We start from the raw sequence: 20,543 nt of genomic DNA on the forward strand, positions 1-20,543 counted from the left end.
TGTGTATTGTTAATAACTTTACTTCAACTACATTTATTTGTAATGTTTTGTATGAAAAACCATTAGTATATCTACACTGATTTCTAATGTGTTTTGTTAATAAAACTACTGTAACTACATACATTTGTAAGGTTTATAATCTACCCCCATTATACCATATACCCAGGTGTGAATACACCATTCAAATATCTTCTTTTGTTGAATACCCGCATGAGGTCCGCCCCGACACTGGGGTATATTAATACACCGACAAGTCGACGCAGCGTTTTATGCACCTAACTAAATGTCTAATATTCTTTGATGGGCGAGAGACCCCGGATTCATCACACTGTGTCACAGACTCGATCTGTCAAGCCATACACGCGGCGTGTCTATATAGTATCTGCTTCCATTGACGCAGTGTTTGTCAAAACGAGCTTACATTTCTATAGATCGAGTGGAGGGTAGTTATTAAACGACTTGTTACTGTAGCGGCACTATGTCGTCTTTGGTAAGGAACACGCCTGAAGCCAGCGCTATAAACGGCGAATGCAAAACGGCACTGAACAGTTCAGATTATACCAGTATTTTTGACAATGACAGACAAATAGAGGGAGAGATCTAGAGGGAGGGTATGGCAGTAGGGGGGGGGGGAAGAGAGAGAGAGAGAGAGAGAGAGAGAGAGAGAGAGAGAGAGAGAGAGAGAGAGAGAGAGAGAGAGAGAGAGAGAGAGAGAGAACGGGAACGAAGGTGAGTGCATGTGTACGTCTGTACGTCATTCCCGGTGTCGTGTACTATAGTTTTTCATTCAGCAAGTTCAGAATGTATTGATCACCATGTTTCCCAGACGTCAACTCGGGCTGTGAAATGCGTTCTCTGTTATAATATTAATATATGCCTGCACATAAATATACACAATAAATAATGCGCATATCAATGCATACTTTTAATCACGTTGGCCTAGTCCAATACCCCTTTAAGTACGCGCAGACAGACCCGTGTTAGAAAGCCACTTGTGAAAAAATGGCATCTTTAAGGCAAGCGACTGCTTAATACAGGTCAATTTTGTTTGATATATTATTGTGATTGGGAAAAGAAGGGAATATTAGTTTGTTTAACGCAACTTAAGCCTAAAATTAAATTATGACTAATAAAAACGGAAAGGCATATGTGTTTAACGTTATATAAGCACGCTTTAAACTACGACTGTTTAGTGCATAAAATGTGGTGATTTCGACATTTTGTCGTGATAGGAAAAACTGTTATGTCAAAGGCCGTGGTATGTGTTGTACTGTTTGTGAGATCTTTTGCTGCTAATGGAAATCAATGTGCTCTAGTGGTGTCGTTAGACAAAGCAATCTTTTGACTTTATTTCAACAGGTTCGTGTGTTTGGTGTGTCAAACCTTTTTTTTTTTCGCGCACTATAAGTCTAGATCAGCCACAATATGCAAAACAAAGAAAAGAAAAAAAAATGCCCATGTATTTTATGTATGGTTAACACTTTTATGAAGTCCAAGAACCGACCCCTGCCGACCCGCTGTATTCCACCAACAGCACCAAGCTGTCGCCATGACAACCGTAAAGCAAAATTAATGTTATCGCTTAATAATTTCTGCTGAATTATATACCGACGTGTCACATTTATGTTAATATCATTCAGCTTTCGCTTAATTTACATTCATCCCAACTGGAATACGGTTTATATGTCATAAACATTTACCACTCATAAACCCCAGTCAGAGAGGCAACTGGTATGTCGAGTTGTGGAGAAGTTTAATGCTAAACTCAGACTACTAACTGTCACGACGGAATTAGCCAACCCGCCGATCTCTCCGACTTCTAGGACTGTACAGTTGCTAGTTTGAGCGCTCTTACAACTCGATTTTCATCGAATACAACTCATACGACCGATCAGTTGTTAATATGAGCGCACCTATCATAAGTTGGGAGTGGGGGAAATTAAAACTCGATTGTCGAGTTGGCCAACGCCGTCGTGACAATTGATAGTCTGAGACTAGCATAATGTCGAAGGCAGGCTATAGCGTGGGCAGGACACATTTAAACATTGCATTTAATATTCTTGCAGGAAAACAGTTGTCTTGCTTAACAATACCACTCATCAGCTATTGCATGTCAAACATTTGGTAATTCTGACGTATAACCTTGGAGGAAACCCGCTACATATCCCCATCAGTAGCAAAGGATGTTTTATATGCATTTTCCACACAAAGAAGACATCATACACCAAAGTCTTTGATATACTAGTCGTTGGGTACTGGTTGGGACGGGGAAAACCCAATCAAAGAATGGATCCATCGAGTGGCGAGAGCGAGAGCTCTATCAACTGAGATCTTAGCGGGTTTCCTTTGAAGACCTATTGTCAAAATTATGAAATGTCTGATATCCAATAGCGAATGCTCAATTAATCAATGTGCCCTAATGGTGTCATTATCAAAACCAAACAAACTTTTAACTTTTATTTCTAGTTTTCTCCACAGTGTACTATTTCTTTCTACTAAGACCGCCTGGTCTCAAGCATGTCTCAGGACTGAAAGGGTTAAGTGTACGATAGGGCGAGCCGACCTGGCGTCATACTGCACTGGTAACAGTTATTTCAGACACAAACAAAGTGGCGATTACCGTACTGTGGCGCAATGTTTGGAAAGATGGCCTTTCCCGACCCCAGGATTTAACAGCAGAACGTGTATTAATGCGCCAGAGACCGCGTGCAATTAACGCGTATCGAGTTCTTTTGCACCGAACCAACTCCCACGGCCGTCATACTCTTCACAGACGGACGGACGGACAGACAGACAGACAGACAGACAGAGAGAGAGAGAGAGACAACACTCGCTCACAGATACATAAACACAGAAGAGTGCAGCCTTTATATAAAACTGACTTTACAAAAAATATAACCTAGCCAGTTATAAACTGGTGCAAATCACTAAACTAGTTAACCACTAACTCGGATTTACAATATGCAAATTAGATAGTTCGGCAAACAGATTTTAGATTCCAGAAATGAAAATTCTGAAATTTATTTTTTATTCCATTTACATTTATCATTTGCATTAAATAGTTTAAGTGTCAGATGTGACAGATCCTGTCATTCAGTTTTGATTACGAAACGAAACTTTGGAATACACAACAAAGAAGTTCGAAATAAACATAATGGATGTTAAACAATCCAACTAGTTCAGCAAAATTAAAAGCGAAAATCTACCCTGAGCCTATCCTGTCTGTGGGATGGTATATATAAAAGATGCCTTGCTCCTAATAAAACAATCTGTCGTGTTTCCTCTCTAAAACTATATATAAATATTATCAAATGTTTGACATCCAATAACCGATGGTTAATAAATCAATGTGCTCTGGCTGTCTCGATAAACAAAACAAAGTTCTTCTTCTTCTATCCGGAGTAGCATCAATAAGCATAAAACGTGGACTGATTAAAAACAATTTCGACTGTACGTGGGGTGGAGTCATCAATGACGCGTCACCGTTTTGACTGGTAGTGAAATGTATCTGGATTATCCATCACGAAGTCCGAAGACCAGAGGCTAAGTTGCGCGACACATCAAACCGGTAGTCGATCAATCAATCAGTTATAACCACGGGGCCCTATTAATCACCCCGCGCCGACGTCTCGTTAATATTCCTCGAACAGATATCCCCAAATCCACATAATGTTACGTAACACGTTTAAAAAGGAAGCCGATCATAAATATTTACTGCTGTTTTCTCCCACCAGTTGTCAGAGATTTTAAACTTCCGGTAAAGACCGGTAAACACAACAAATCTGGACTTGTGTGTATGCCTTGAACTATGCCGCAGAGAAAAGTGTTGATCAAAATGTCAAATCATTTCACACCCGTTGGTGAGAACATCGTTGGTTATTAATGATGACACACACCGATAATACACATACGAGTATCATCGATTTGGAGGAATTCGACTGACTGCTCCTAGGTGATGACCCGGTCACCGCAACCATACCATCCAATCCAATAGGTACAACAGAAATTGATAGCTTTGTGACGTATCAGATTATCTAAAACTGATTACTGTGACGCATAAGCGCAAGTGCCTAAAATAAATTTTAGTTGGAAAAGACGTTTAAATTTGTTTTAAACCTACGTAATAAACACAATACTGCATTCATGTCCGTTAGATACGATTTATCTCAAAAGTCGTTGTTTTTAAACGGCTCCAACTGACTGATAGTTTTAAAACAATTCGCTGCAATATGAATGATAACTAACGGTCACTCATGAAATATTATCTAGAGTGTTTAATATAAATTTTTATCATCATTGTTGCCACGCACAATACCGCTTGTCGCAAATACCATAAATCTGACACCGCATAGCAGCTGATTAAATAATTTGCTCTTTATTAAAAAAATAAAACCCAACATTTTTCAACAAGTATTTTGAGTGAGTGTTTATTACTGCTAAACTGCCTTTCGGTCATACAGCTTCAAAGCTCCATTCCGACAAACAAAACCCCCCCACACACAATCGTTTCCAAATTCATTGTGTTTTAATGTGGTTTTTATTTTAGATATTTTTACAAGAATACTTAGTATAGGACAAACAACCAATAGCTACCATGACGCCATTAACTATGCGAAAAGTTAATAGAGGCAAGAAAAAAGGTTCAGCCAAGCGTGAAGTGCAGCCTTTGTGTCCATCCATCCATAGCAAAAAAAGAACGCGATCAGCTAACTGAATCCAATAAAACAGCATTATCATAAAACGCGGTCGTCATACCAAAATCAGAGTTAGATGATATTTTCGTTTAAATCGGCAAATTAAAGCAGTTGAATTTATACAACATCAGCTGAATAGGCCTACAGACACGAAGTGGAAAATCTCCTTCATTTACATAAACGTTTAGACTACTGTTAAAATAGTTTAATACCTGTAAAACATTTAAGATAAAATGCCTCGTCTAAAATGGAAAGGTAGATAGCACATCATATAAAGACAGAATATTAGATGTTAAACATCTATATGCTACAGTAGTAACACTTGCATAAAGAAAAACCCCATTGTTTTTAACTTGAATAAAATTGAACGTAAATAATGACCGATGTAAAAGAGAACCCCGTGGAACTCCCTAGCAATCACAGTTACCAACTGACGCTAAACACGAAACATTCAACTGACTGAGTTTTTCTCGTTCCAACCAGTTCACCACAACTGGTCAAAAGCCGTGATGAGTGCTTTCCTGTCTGCGGGAAAGTGCATATAAAAGATCCCTTGCTGCATTAGGAAAAATGTAGCTGGTTTCCTCTGATGACTACGTGTCAGAATTACCAAATATTTGACATCCAATAGCCGATGATTAATTAATCAATGTACTCTAGTGGTGTCGTTAAACAAAATCTATCTAAATACGAAACAAGAAATTTATGTTTTAACGCAGCGTGTTGAACATCAGTAGGACGTGTTTTGTGACAAATGGAGCTAACCGCGGAGCTAAAAGCAAACGTCGTTGCCGCCGCAGACCTCGAACAAAGTAATACCTATGTCTCACCCTGTCACTTCGTAAAGGCGAGACAAAAAGCTATAATGGCCTCAAATATTTCCAGTCAGTGCCTTTAAAGTTAAATTTTGTTTTGTTTAATGACACCACTAGAGCACCTTGATTAATCATCGGCTATTGGATGTCAAACATTTGGTAATTTTGACATATAGTCTTAGAGAGGAAACCCGTTACATTTTTCCATTAGTAGCAAGGGATCTTTTATATGCACCATCCCACAGACAGGATAGCATTTATCACGGCCTTTGTTATGCCAGTCGTTGTGCACTGGCTGGAATGAGAAATAGCCCAGTAACACAACTAAAACCAGAATGGTTTTATTTATGGCAGAAAAGAAGCAAGAAATGCAATATGGAATAGTTTTTGTGTAGTCCATAAAACTGCCAACGTTTCCTATCTAGTTTTAACGAAAATCTGTGTTTGGACGCGGTGTAACAAATATCGCTACATATATATTATCCCTAAACAGAGAAAACTGACCGTTTCGACCGAATTTGCATCACAAACATACACGGATGCTGAAGTAGAAGTCTACAAGCCGACGAAGCAGTAATGAATATGTATTGCCTGACAAGAAACAAAAAAGAAAAAAGAAGAAGAAAAAGTCATAATGTTCGTGCTAACTAAACAAACACGTTTTATTTTTTTTACGAGAAGACAAAACCGTGTTATATCCGTGACAAGACGCAAACCACGAAGGAGTCGTTTGAGCATGCGCCTGCCGTCTCAGCCGTTTGGTTGATTATTTGCCGGCGACTTCCACCAGCTAATTACTATTTAACCAACTTTAGTAAATATCAAAGTAAATCCCGCCTTCTATTTGTTTGCCATTCACCTCTGCGTGACAGGTCTTCTCGGTCGAGCGTCAACGTCACTCCGGGGTTACCAGTAGCTAGCGCTGTCCAGATGCAGACGTGTAGCAAGTGGTATCTGACGCGTTTACGTATTAAGTATACTTCCGGTTTAGGCATTATATATACTTATGGCTTCTTTGCCATTTTGATCTAATTAGGAATAGGCAATCTCAAACTGTGTTATTTTAAGACCTGAATTAAGCTATGGTTTATGTGTGAGGAAAAAAGATGAAGAGGAAATGTCTTTGAACAAGACTAAGTCCAGGAGACAAGCTAGCAAATCCTATATAGGCCTACAGCCAAAAGCAGACGACAAAATGCAATGAAAACGGGTATATCCCTCACAAGACAAGAAAATAAAAGACAATCACATGACATTGAAATGAATCATGGATGTCGAAGCAACTAGATGTGCGACTTTTGATTCTCAGAAGTGTTTCTGTTTTGATGTCATTACACAACAAATTATCCCAGTTCATAGCATTTCTTAAATTTCAGTTGTCCCATGGCACGAACAAACTGACATCTTCGCAAAATGCTTTTTAGAGATGAAAAATTGCCAGTGTTTAACAACCAGAAGAAAATAAATGTCAAAATCTTTAATCCTCAAAATATCGAAAGAACAATTTCATTGAATGGGTGTACAGTACTGAACACTAGCATGGATCCACGCCTATTAGAGCTAAAAGTTGCCCACAAAATCTACTCGAGTCTCGTATCCGAGATATTATTAATATGATGTATCGTCGAAAGGTTTTTGTAAGGCCTACGATCAGTGCATGCCTGTATATTCTAAAAACAGCACCTTAATCCAGCCCAGGGTGTCGTTACTAGAACACGGGAAGTGAAAGTAGATGACTAAAGCCTGGCATTTGTTGAGGGCTGGTGATTTATAAACCTCAAAATAGATATCGCGAAATCACACGCTGACAATTTTGCTGAAGTTTGTGACCGACGTCCACCAGATAAACCTTAATATACCGACATGCGACATGCGACTGAAGAATGCGAGCGATTTTCTTTTCTGATAACTCCCGTCTGATGGCCTCAAAGCAAGACAAGCCAATTTGCGGTTGAGTTTAAGGTCTGTTTCGGGTACGTGAATGCGTCGCCACCCCGTGTCGAGATAAAACAAAACTGAGTTCATATTTCGACCGTGAGTTTAAAAGAAACAACTGATAAACGTCAGCGCTTGTGCCTCCGTAATAACATGGAGGAATTTAATTGTAAAGAAGTAAAGGAATGAAGTAAAAAGCAAAAGCAAAACCAAAACCAAAAACAAAAACACTTTGCACATCATCTAAGCAGCAGATGGGCTATTCGATGTTACACGTATTAACTGAAATAACTGAAATAAGTGAATAAGTGTTAAAGAAGAAACCGGCTGCAGCCAACTGTGAGAACGGCAAGGTATCTTTTACACGAGCTTCTCATACAGGACAACACATACCAAGGCCTTTGAATGGAAAGTATGAGCAAAAAAAAAAAAAAAAAAAAAAAAAACACAACAAGACAATTAAAACGGAATTTGTACCAAGAGCGATCAGTGGTCAAAATACTGATATTTCGACAGACTTTTTTTTTTTGGTTGTTTTTTCTTGGTTGTTTTTTCTTTCTTTTTTCAGTCAACATCACCATTTTTATTCCTATCGTCCCGACAACAGGCAATTAATTTACATTTATATTCAAACATTAATCTGAGCCAATCAGGTTTTTATTGAGGCTAGCCGAATTTGTAACTTACCGGACCGAGGGTCCGACATGATTTCAGCCAAGTTCGATCCCTGGCGATGTTTTATTTTTGTACCAGAAGAAACGAAATATGGCTGGCAACACAGGTTTGTTAAACAGACAACCAAACACGTGACTTCCAAAGAAAGCAAACAACCTTGCAAAGCTCGATGTTTTCAGTCAATATTTGCGCATGCTCACTGCTAGGAAAAGATGGACATAGGTCTTCCATAGCAGCACTAACATGGTGTCTGACGCATGAAAAATGTTTCAAACTACATGTCGCAAACAAGGGGACTATTTTAAATGGGTACAACAAGGTCAAGAATGAAGAAAAAAAAGAGAAAGAAAATGCAAGTTTATTATCCTGTTGTACAATGCGTGTTTGTTACCTCCAGAATAAGAGCACCAAAACATGTTTGTTAATGTCGATGATGTTTTCAAAGCCTTTTCATGAGCGAAGAAACTTTTACAAATAAAAACACAGTCTTAACATAATCAGATTACATGATGGGGTCTTCATCAAAACTGTAAAAGGGTTTTTTCTTAATTATCATAATATATATTTAAGGTGTCTCCAGATAGGATTAACAGTGCCAGAACACTAAATAAACTAGTGTACATGAATCATTCCAGCCAGTGCACCACGACTACATCAAAAACCGTGGTATGTGCTATCCTATCTGTGGGATGGTGCATATAAAAAAATCCCTTGCTACTAATGAAAAAATACTGTCCTGGACGGAGGAGACGGCCCAAGCCGACACCTGCGCCCATGACAAGCGTGCGCTACAACAGCTTGTTCTGAATGTACACGTTAAACCATATGACATGACCTGACCTGACCTGACCTGACCTGAATGGAAAAATGTAGTGCGTCTCCAGGATCTCTCTTAGACAATATGTCAAAATTAGCAAATATCTGACATCCAACAGCCGATGATTAATAAATCATTGTGCTTTAGTGGTGTCATTAAACAACAAAAAAACCTCGTCGGCTATTGAATATCAAACATTGGGTAATTCTGACATATTCTGCAGAGAAAACCCGCTGTATTTTTCCATTAGCAGCAAGAGATCTTTCACATGCATTTTTCCCACAGACAGAAAACACATACCACGACCTTTGATATACCAGTCGTGGAGCACTGGCTGTGGGATCAAAGCACCTCAGGCGAGCGCTCTACCAAGGGAGTTAGATTTCGCCCTCGTTGCTTCCGAGAGTCGGTGATAATATAACACCAAGTGTTTCGTTTTAACTTTGTTTTTGAGAGCTAACCTTCAGAGAGGACACAAGGCCACGGAGCAAGACTCGCCCAAGGCAAATACACAACAGCCATCAACGAGCCCGGCTGATGTACACTTCCCACTGTCGTGTGTAACCCGTGTCAGAGGTGTCACATCCACACCAACTATCCACCAGCACATGCATTGGTATTCACAGGGACGGTCCTGAGACTGTTTCCATTGTAAGATATATATATATATATATATATATATATATATATATATCCGAACAACAGTTAAAGTTGATGTTTGTTTTGTTTACTTCCATAAATGCTATAACTGAATATTTTTCATATACATGTGTACATGTAAAGGTCATTAGATGGTTTATAGTGGCGGATCCAGAAAATCCATTGGGGGGGGGGGGGGGGTGGCAATGACATAAGGTGGATTGTCAAAGGGACTTTGGGAGAAGTTTGGAAGGGGATCGTAAAAAAAAAAAAAGAGAAAATTAATATATAATAAAATTAGAACTATCGCAAAATTTAGGGGGGGGGGGGATCGGATCCGCCTCTGGTTTATCAAAGTTGTGAAGTTCATTAATGTTGGGTCCGTGTTTTGTGGCTTGTGAGGGTTGAAGATAAGTAGAGTTGTATAAAGCAAGTTAAAAGTTAAAGTTTGTTTTGTTTAACGACACCACCAGAACACATTAATTAATTAATCATCAGCTATTGGATGTCAAACATACGATAATTCTGACTCGCAGTCATCAGTGGAAACCCGCTACATTTTTCCATTAACAGCAAGGGATCTTTTATATGCACTTTCCCACAGACAGGAAAGCACATACCATGGCCTTTGATCAGTTGTGGTGCACTGGATGGAACGAAAAAAACGAACAACATAGCCTTTTTTGGTAACTAAAAGTACATATTAAACACACATTCACGCATCAGGCTCGTGTATAGAAACTTTAACGGGGAATGTGCTTGTGTGTGTGTGTGTGTGTGGTGGGGGGGGGGGGGGGGTCTAGACTATGGCGAGTGAAGTTTATATGGGGTCGAGTCGTGCTCTGCCGGGGAATATATTCAAGAAACCCCCTGAAATATGCAGTAATACAGACACAGTTGCTCAAACAAAAACACTTCTTTAAAAGGTCATGTTTACTGTTCATGAACGATCCACTTTTGTTTAGTCCAGGGTCCCGTTCCACGAAGCGATCTTGGCCCTGAGATCATCTAACTGCACAGCTAACATATGCACTTAAGGAGATCTTAGCGCTAAGATCGCTTCGTGGAACAGGGTCCAGTACACTAACAGTAACACTAACAGATTTTCGGGTGACAACTTAATTCAAACGGCGATCGGGGTTGCGCTACGGGGCAAAAAAAACAACCGGAAAGAAAACTAACAGGACAAAAGACACTTCACATATACTCCACACATATATACAGGTACACGACTAAATAGACGCTGAACTCGACAGCCTTTGTTCACCCGTGTGTGATTAAGACCGTTCCAGAAAGATCACGGAGGGGTGCGGTCGTGGATAGAAAATGTGTCACAGAAATGAAACGGAATGTTTAAGTTAGTTTTTGTTTAACGACACCACTGTATCACGTTGATTAATCAATCATCGGTTTTTTGAACGTCAAACATTTTTCATTAACAGCATGGGATATTTATATGCACCATGCCCCAGACAGGATAGCGCATATCACGGTCTTTGATATACCAGTCGTGGGGCACTGGTTGGGATACATACTGTCCAATCAGAAAATAGGTCTACTTAGGGGATTCGATCCCAATACATAACAGCCTTTACCATACCAGTATACTTCGTGCTTTTTCTAACATGTAGATGTGTTATAACCGTTCCAAAGAATTATATCTGGGGTGGTGTACACATGTGGGGGTGGGTAGGGATGGGAGCATCTGTGGAGTAGAGACTTTAGTGGGGATGAGGGCATTGGTGGAGTAGAGAGTTGTGCGCAACATTCTAACAGCAAACTTCCTTTTATCAATAAGTGAAACCTATATGACGAAAGTGCGTTTCATTTGTCTGTTTCTGGACCAAGTGTCGAAATAATCATACATTAGACACAAACAGCCTTAGTCTAAAATGTGTTAAAATTCCTTTTCTTAAGTTTGCTTTTGAAAAAAACTCCAAAACCCGACATTCAAAGAAAATACAATATCGGTTACTCTTCCCTAATCCCACTATCATAAAAAATATAGGTCATCCCTGCCCCGATCCCACCCTCGTGTCATCAATAGTGGACCACCACTGCTTTATTTCCAGCGTGTAAAATCTGCCTTTCTTTGCTGTCACCCGGGTCTGAATTGTGACAAAGTGACGCGACGTTAAACGAGTAAAGCCTGCAAAATCCGAATACGCACCAGCGCCAGAATAGAGACACCCTGGCATGGGTCCATTTACTCCCAGTGATGGGCGTGAACATCGGAAAGAAAACACACACACACACACACACACACACACACACACACACATATACATCATCATAATCACGAAAAAACCCAACCACATCACCTAGTTTTGAAGTGTGTGTGCGTGTGTAACATACGTGGTATAAAGTTTGACTACTAAACTATAACCATGGTGAAGTCTTTTTAAAAAATCTTGTCATCCTTTCATTTCAGTGTATTTTCGTGCCTTTATTCAATTAATATTCAAGCACGATATCATGGACACACACCTCAGCTAACCGACCTGTCTGTTCTGGACAGCGGTTAATGGTTAGTTATTGGTAGGTAGTAAGAGGTAAAGTCGACGAAGTGGTAAAACCTCCCCCCCCCCCCCCAAAAAAAAAGCCGCCAAGATGCGTTCTGGGTGGGACCTGGTAGCGTGGTGCAAATCCAATGTATGCAACTACCAGCATCAATACAGATTGCTTAACCACTGTGCTGATCGTATCGTCACGTTTTTTGCCTCACAAATCATCCAATACCGATTCTGACACAAACTGAATGCACAAAGGATGAAATCTTCTATGATCCTATTCAATATAGACACTATAGACACCAATTGAATAAACGAAGGATGATATATTCTGGGCTCCCATATCGGCATTTGACATACAATGCAATATATCAAGGGTGATACATGGTCTCCCATACCGGCTCTAGACATACAATGAATGCAGCAAAGATGGTACATTCTAGGCAAAATAAATGCACGAAGGACGATTAATTCATTCTAGTCTCTCATACCGAGTCTGGACAGAAAATTAATGTACCAAGCCTTGGTTCAAGGATGATGCATTCTGGGCTCCCACACCGGCATTAGACATACAATGAATACACAAGGGATACTACATTCTGGGTTCTTATTTCAATACCAGCACTAGATATAAAATGAATTACACCATGCCAGGGTGGTGCATTACGTGTTCTTATTTCCATACCAGCTCTAAACAAATCCATTCTGGGCTCCCATACAGCCTTTAGACATAAAATTATTACACTAAGGATGATACGTTGTGGGATCTCATCCCAATACCAACTCATCACAAACTGAACAACCTCAATGGTGAAGGTGACAGCAAGTTAGGCTTTACTACTCAAATATACAAATGTGGCGATCAGTGATGCACTTTTTTTGCGTCTCTGACTTTGTCCAAGCCAAAATTTCAGGTCGTCGACATGACAAGTGACAAAGAAATTACTGGGTGCATTTTCAGACGAAATCCTTAGCGGTTCTCGTATTGCGTGGTCAAACCACAGAGTCCAGACTAGCACATGATTCGATACTACATTCGATAGGCCTGGCACCCGCAACCATACGAATTTTGTTATGGGTGAATACAACAAAGACTCGAGTTCGACAGAACACTTTCGTAAGCACACACATGCACGCAACTGACAGAATGAACAGCACCTCGATAACATCTATCGGTGTGGGAACACCATTATCAGCATATAATCCACACCCGAAAATACCGCCACCTGATTCCAAATACTACTATCCACCCAGCCACCCGGACAAATTTTAAGTGCATCCGAATAACCCGGCAGAGTAATACGGGTGCCTTTTGTTAGGAGACCAAAAAAACGAAAGATTGGGCTGCGGGTTTGTTTCCCAAACAAAAGTCTATGAAATCACAGGTGTGTTGGAAATGGTATGGTAACAAAGAATTAGAAAAGGGGGGATAATGTTCTGGACAGACTTGTTTCATCGGAGTTATAACAGTCAAGAACTCCTTAAAGAGACTGTCCTGGGTTTGTTGCCACAGTTAAGATGTTTCTGACTCTTAGAAATTTTAAAACAACTAAAATCACATAGATTACGTATATTTTCTTGTTCAGAGTAACAGTGTGTGTACATGTTTCTGGTCATCCAACAATTTGTAGTAGATAATGCTTTATTTTATTCCCCAATCTACAGAAGGAAGGAAATGTTTTATTTAACGACGCACTCAACACATTATATTTACGGTTATATGGCGTCGGACATATGATTAAGGACCATACAGATATGGAGGGAGGAAACCCGCTGTCGCCACTTTATGGGCTACTCTTTCCGATTAGCAGCAAGGGATCTTTTATATGCACCATCCCACAGACAGGATAACACATACCACAGCCTTTGATATACCAGTCGTGGTGCACTGGCTGTAGCGACTCAATCTACAGTGTTTCACAATTTATGCAGACCTCTCCCTTTAAAGGGAGCTATCACTCGCTCCCCCATCTGGCCTCAGACCACAATTAATTTCGCTATATGTTTCTATATAGCCTTAGTGGCTATAACATGTTTATTAATATCAGCAGGCCCGTGAGGTTTTGTATGTACCTTTGCCTGCATGGGGGACACATACCCTGAAAAGGACAACCCCTGTTGTCCAGCTCTTTCTCCCAGCATATTGGTTTAAACAGACACACCCTCTAAACCAGACCGGAGTACACCCATTTTACACAAAAAGCACTACTTTTGCATGGGCCGGAATTACCACAAACAAGTCTTCAATGTCAGCAAGTTACACATGTTTACAAACTACATGCTATCCCCTGTCACTTCAGTGAAACAGTTGCCACTTCATAGCTGTCTGCCATGAAATAATCACAGTCAAACAGCAGACTACTTGCGCGGTGAAACTTCCGGATTTTGGACAACCAAACGGGAAGATAACTGTAATCTGAGGCCTATCAGTCCATTTTTCCCCCTAAAAACTGGCCCACACTAATGCATTCCAATGATATACATATTAAAGCAATGCTCAGTAAGTATCGGGATGTCAGCTTTAAACTGAGAGTATATAGAGGCTGTGTTAAAACACCTACCACAGTGCCTTGCCATGGCCAATTTTAGCAATGGAAACTTGAGGGACACCAACTTCAAAATGTAATAACTTTATCAAATTTTGGAATTTCATCATACAATGAGCAGATATTTTTTCTTCTAAATATGTTCTATCTGCACAGTGTTGTCTTGGAAAGATTTAGAAATATTTAAAGGAAAAAAAATCAATCATTAGATTTTACTTCATTTTTAATGAAATATTAAACTTAAATTTAAATTTTTGAAAAATAAATAAATCTAAAACTGTAAAATTTTGCATTTTAGATATGATAAGTGGAGGCTTAGTAAAGATATGGTGACTGAATTCATGATACATTATTAGAAATGTGTCAGAGGGATGGTGAAAGTCACAAAATTGGGGCCATTTGCAACAAATTTTTACACACTAATTTCAGGGAAAATTAGACATGATAGGCCTCAGATTCAATTTTGACCTGCTGTATTTACTTGATCTACTTCATTTACTGTATTAGACATGTAGCCACTTTGTAAAAGGCAAAACAGTCCATATAAATGCATATTAATATGAATATGCCCTACAGATATTACTTGGGTATACACCATAATATGTTTTTTGTTGACGACAACTTTGAAAATGAAGATTTTGTCACAAAATGCTGATATAAATCCTACCAAGAGGTACTTGCACCATATTTTTCAGTTTCCAGTGATAACTGTCAACAAGTGTAGTCATGTGCCAGTGTCTTGGATACCTCAGTGTAGTATTTCTTGATTGGAAGGATGTTTTTAGTAATGACCACTGAATATGCATTATGGATCATTCTGCCATATGTATTACAAGCCAAATGTTAACCTTTTTGGCACATTTTCTGCAATAAACTTGACAAGTATACCAGCATCTGATTACTGAACACAATAAATACATTCAGACAGCATAGAATATTAGCCTATTAGATTTTCTAAGGATGAAAGACCATTTTTGAAAAATGACTGAAGTGTGTAATTTATATAAATGTAGGTGAAATGTATTAGTAGAGTAGTTAATCTTGTTAAAAACTGTATACTATTTATTTAAAGTGTTTAATTACATTTAGTAGTGATATATTCATTATATTTAGATCTTCTGTCCAATTGCAATAATTGAGAAACTCATTAAAATTCAATATGTAAAAAAAAAAAAAAATCTCAATATTGACTAACAAAATCCAACTTTTGCTCTTTTTTACCAAATTATTAGCTCAAAACTGTTAAAAAATATTGCAACAACCTGTAGTAACATCAGAGGTCATTTTATGCTATTTTGGAGGATATTGAAATTTAAAAGTTGAACATTTTAATTTTAATGTTTAATAAATTCAAAAAAAATGTTTTTTAATTTAATAAAATATTTAGAAAATAAATAAATTAGTTTTCATATTCCTTGTGGTATTCACAATCAGTCTGTGTAATTTCACCTCTCTGGTTATAATACTTTCATCAGAATCAAGCATTTAACCGGTGTAATGTGTGAACTATATCAGGCCTCAGACCACAATTAATTTCGCTATATGTTTCTATATAGCCTTAGTGGCTATAACATGTTTATTAATATCAGCAGGCCCGTGAGGTTTTGTATGTACCTTTGCCTGCATGGGGGACACATACCCTGAAAAGGACAACCCCTGTTGTCCAGCTCTTTCTCCCAGCATATTGGTTTAAACAGACACACCCTCTAAACCAGACCGGAGTACACCCATTTTACACAAAAAGCACTACTTTTGCATGGGCCGGAATTACCACAAACAAGTCTTCAATGTCAGCAAGTTACACATGTTTACAAACTACATGCTATCCCCTGTCACTTCAGTGAAACAGTTGCCACTTCATAGCTGTCTGCCATGAAATAATCACAGTCAAACAGCAGACTACTTGCGCGGTGAAACTTCTTGATTTTGGACAACCAAATGGGAAGATAACTGTAATCTGAGGCCATCTCTCCCGAGACTAGTCCAAGGAGTAACTCTTATCTCTCCTTAGCATGTGAATTTATACGGTATAAATATTATTTAAATAACTTCAATCAATTTATTTTACTGCGAGATATGTGTACGTAATTATTAGATTATTTGTTTTAATTGATGACGAATTATAACTGCATATTATTTGATTTACAATGAATATTAACTATATCACGTGGTCCATGACATCCAATCAGTAAGGGGACAGAATGTAGCTAAGTGGTTGAGCGCTCGCCTGAAGTGTGACACGTCTATGGATCGATCGCCCTTAATGGACAAGGGGTTTTCAACCAATGTCCCATGATCTGTACATCAAAGGTTGTGGTATGTACTGCCCTGTCTATGTTAAAAGTGCTGTTTGCACATGTATTTACAACTGCTTTTATATCTTATTCTTTTTCAACGGTTGAGATATTCATATACACATGTACTAGTATTAGACACCAAGTAGCCGAAGTTTAAAATGTCCTGACGTTTCATTAAACAAACATTTCTTTCCATTTAATCAGTAAGAGATATACCAGTCGTGGTGCACAGGCTGGACCGCAGTTAAATGCTCTCACATAGTTCAGGCAAAGGGTAACATCGATGTTCCACTAGCTGAGACGTAACTGTCAATGCAGGGCGTTAAACACTGATATGCATGACCAGGTAAGTACATATTCCAAATTGCTTACACTTTCTGTTCCACAAGGATGCTCGCGAGTCAAACAGCTTAACGACCGTCGCATATCATAGCCTGAACGCATCGCGATGGGCGCAAGATCACAATAAACACAAGGGATGAAGGGACCAGGTTACCGTGTCGGGCTAGACCCATATACACCTGAGTCAGTTGTTCTACCTTACGTGAACTGTATTTTAGTATCTGCATTGACATTCCGAGGTCTTCTATAGTATGAGACATGATAGTCGACGCCCTGTCTTAGTACGACATCAAGCGAAACAGGATCGCGCGGTTAAAAAAAAAATCAAAAAAATCCGCAGCCTTCATCACAGTAACATATAGTGATAATATCAAGTTTGGCGTTGAGGTATTTTTTCTCAATTGATGAATGAAATGCAATTCAAAGCAGTATTCACGCCACTTTAACGGGGTATGAAAAAATGTACCATTAACAAGTTTAATGTGTCCCGATTTCAACGCAGCAATTACCCCTCATCTTCCCCAAAAATAAAACATTATTTTCCCGTAAAACAAAAACAAACTCAAATCCAAAAGGATGGGGGAAGGGGCGGCTGCCTCCACATACCCCCTATACCAGTCAGTATTCAACAAATAATGTACATGTATTTGAGAAAGGCACTAGCTATGCCTCACAGAAGCTTTAACAAGTGTCATATGTATTATAGTAATACAGTAGAACATTTTCACTAGTCCATACTAAACATTCACTAGTCTGGATCGAGGGCTAGCGAATTTATCGAACCCTGATATGACTTAATGAGAACGCACGTTTTCTACCTACCGACTGAAATATTTTAATTACACCCCATCCCATTATTAAGAAGTCACTTAATGACCATCATATGCCACCTTATAGTAATAGTGAAACCTTCTATATACATTACAGCTGACCAGCAATCTAGGTCAAAGCCGATAATTAAAATTGCGTCACAATAATTAAGCATATAATTTGTTGACCCAGCCATACAAATACGAAACTACAGCTTTAATGACATCGCATGTTCCCGCTAACCACATGCGGAAATGTCACACGAGTCATAGGTATTTGCCATTTACCTGCTTCGAGTGGCCAAGGTGCACGACACACTCGAAATACAAGAGGTACAGACACAGTCTTGCTAGTTAAAGAAACAGACGCTAGTTTTTAAACACTACGACGTATCTTTCACTACTGGTATTAAAGCTCTTTTTGACAACAGAAATCAGACATTAGCGGGTTTCCTCTCTCAATATATTTGTAGTCCTTAACCATATGTCTGACGGCATATAACCATTAATAAAATGTGTTGAGTGCGTCGTTAAATAAAACATGTCTTTCTAATACTTAAGATTATATTTTAGATGATCCATTTCCGTAATTCCTTGTATTCCTAATACCATATATATATTTTTTTAATAACTAACGTGCCTCTAAGAAGTAACGGTTATGGTGGCGAGAACTAGTCTATTGTTAAAGGGTATTTCCCCGTTTCAACGTCAGCCTTGTTTCACTATTTAAGGATTGTCTGTTATTTCTTTTATGTTCATCGAGGTATGAAACAAAAAATCATCTGCAAACGGTGTGAATCGACGAAGACATGACAAAGAACACAGAGATTACACTATCTTGTTTTGAATCTCTCGCTTTTTAAACTATTATTTGAATGACAAAACCGCATTCCGTGATCAAAATCGTATCTCTGCACAAGGCAAGGTCAAAAGTATGTTTAAAGCTAAGCCACCATTAAAAAGTTAAACGTTATTAAAGCTATATAACCTAGTCGCAGAAATTCAAGTTACAGGTTTGTCATATCTGGAATATGATATGATTGTAAACACACACACACACACACACACACACACACACACACACACACACACACACACACACACACACACACACACACACACACACACACACATATATATCGGGCCTACACCTTTAACGTAAAATGTAACAGGGCGGAGGCGGTTAACTTTGTTTATAATAAAGAATATATTAAAACGCCTGACGTCACTCATGCTCTAATGTCATACAGTCACGGATCATTTACTACACACACACATATAATACATTTTGTCAAGTATATATGTTAAGTACATTAAACGCAAAATAACCCACTTTGTGCTTCAGTAAGTTGACTTCAAGTACCATATGAACTGCGGTATGCCGTTCATTAAAAAAGGGGAGGGGTGGTTGGTGGGGTGTGGAGAAGACGGTTTGCGAAAACATATACCCCCTCCATGTTATACAGGATAACAACACATACACTAATGGTTCGTAGATAGTTAATTAGGTATTAGTTAAAAAGTTTGTTGTTTAACGACACCACTAGAGCACGTTGATTAATTAATCATCGGCTACTGGATGTCAAACATTGGGTAATTCTGACACTTAGTCATCAGAGGAAGCCCGCTACATTTAGCAGCATGGGATCTTTTATATGCACCATCCCACAGAAGGGATCGCAAATATATATAACACAGCCTTTAATATACCAGTCATGGTGCACCGTCTGGAACGAGAAATAACCCATAAGGGGTTTGTAGATAGAGGATCGCGAAAAGATGTCAGCGGTCTCGAATTTTAAGGAGGCGTAAGGAGACTGAATGCGTGCACGTGATTTCTGGGGGTGTCCACAACTGCAAGGGAGTAAGCGACTGTTTACGTTAAAATGCTGGCATTAAGGACATACAAAGCACAATGAGGGGTGGTGGTGCTATTTCAGAAATATACTTATGTGACTACTGAAATATCCTCGAATGTTCAAAATCCTGTACATAAAATAGTTGAAGATTGAAAACCAGAACAGGTTACGTTCACATTTTCCTTAGTTAATTTTCACAATATTTCCTCGCTGATCACCGCTTAATTGCATATCCTTTAAATAGTGTATCGCTTAATTGCATATTCCTTACATAGTGCACCACTTAATTGCATATTGCTTAAATAATGCACTAAAAGAAAATGTATTATTTTGTCTATTAGGAACGATCGACAATTTAATGACAATGCACGGTATTCGGTTGATATTTGTCAACGGTTCGTTATCCGTATTATGATGATCAAAACCAATACCCCACCCAGGAAGTAATTGGCTAGGGGCCTGATGTGCACCATAATAACATGCAAAGGAAAACAGTTTTCCTATTACAGAATAACATTGTGTCAGCTTCAGTATAAATAAGAAAGCCATAATATTGCTAAGTTGGTTTATACAAATATCAGAGATCACACCACCGATACGTGCGA

The 20,543-nt window shown here is 38.8% G+C and overlaps 1 protein-coding gene across 4 annotated transcripts in view; it reads right to left on the reverse strand.

Moving 5' to 3' along the window:
• Positions 1–20,543, reverse strand: part of LOC121388646 (RNA-binding protein fusilli-like) — an 85,757-nt gene that overhangs the window by 57,681 nt on the left and 7,533 nt on the right. The gene's annotated exons all lie outside the window — the stretch shown is intronic.

The sequence above is a fragment of the Gigantopelta aegis genome, chromosome 14, assembly GCF_016097555.1.
Source record: "Gigantopelta aegis isolate Gae_Host chromosome 14, Gae_host_genome, whole genome shotgun sequence".
Classification (NCBI taxonomy): domain Eukaryota; kingdom Metazoa; phylum Mollusca; class Gastropoda; order Neomphalida; family Peltospiridae; genus Gigantopelta; species Gigantopelta aegis.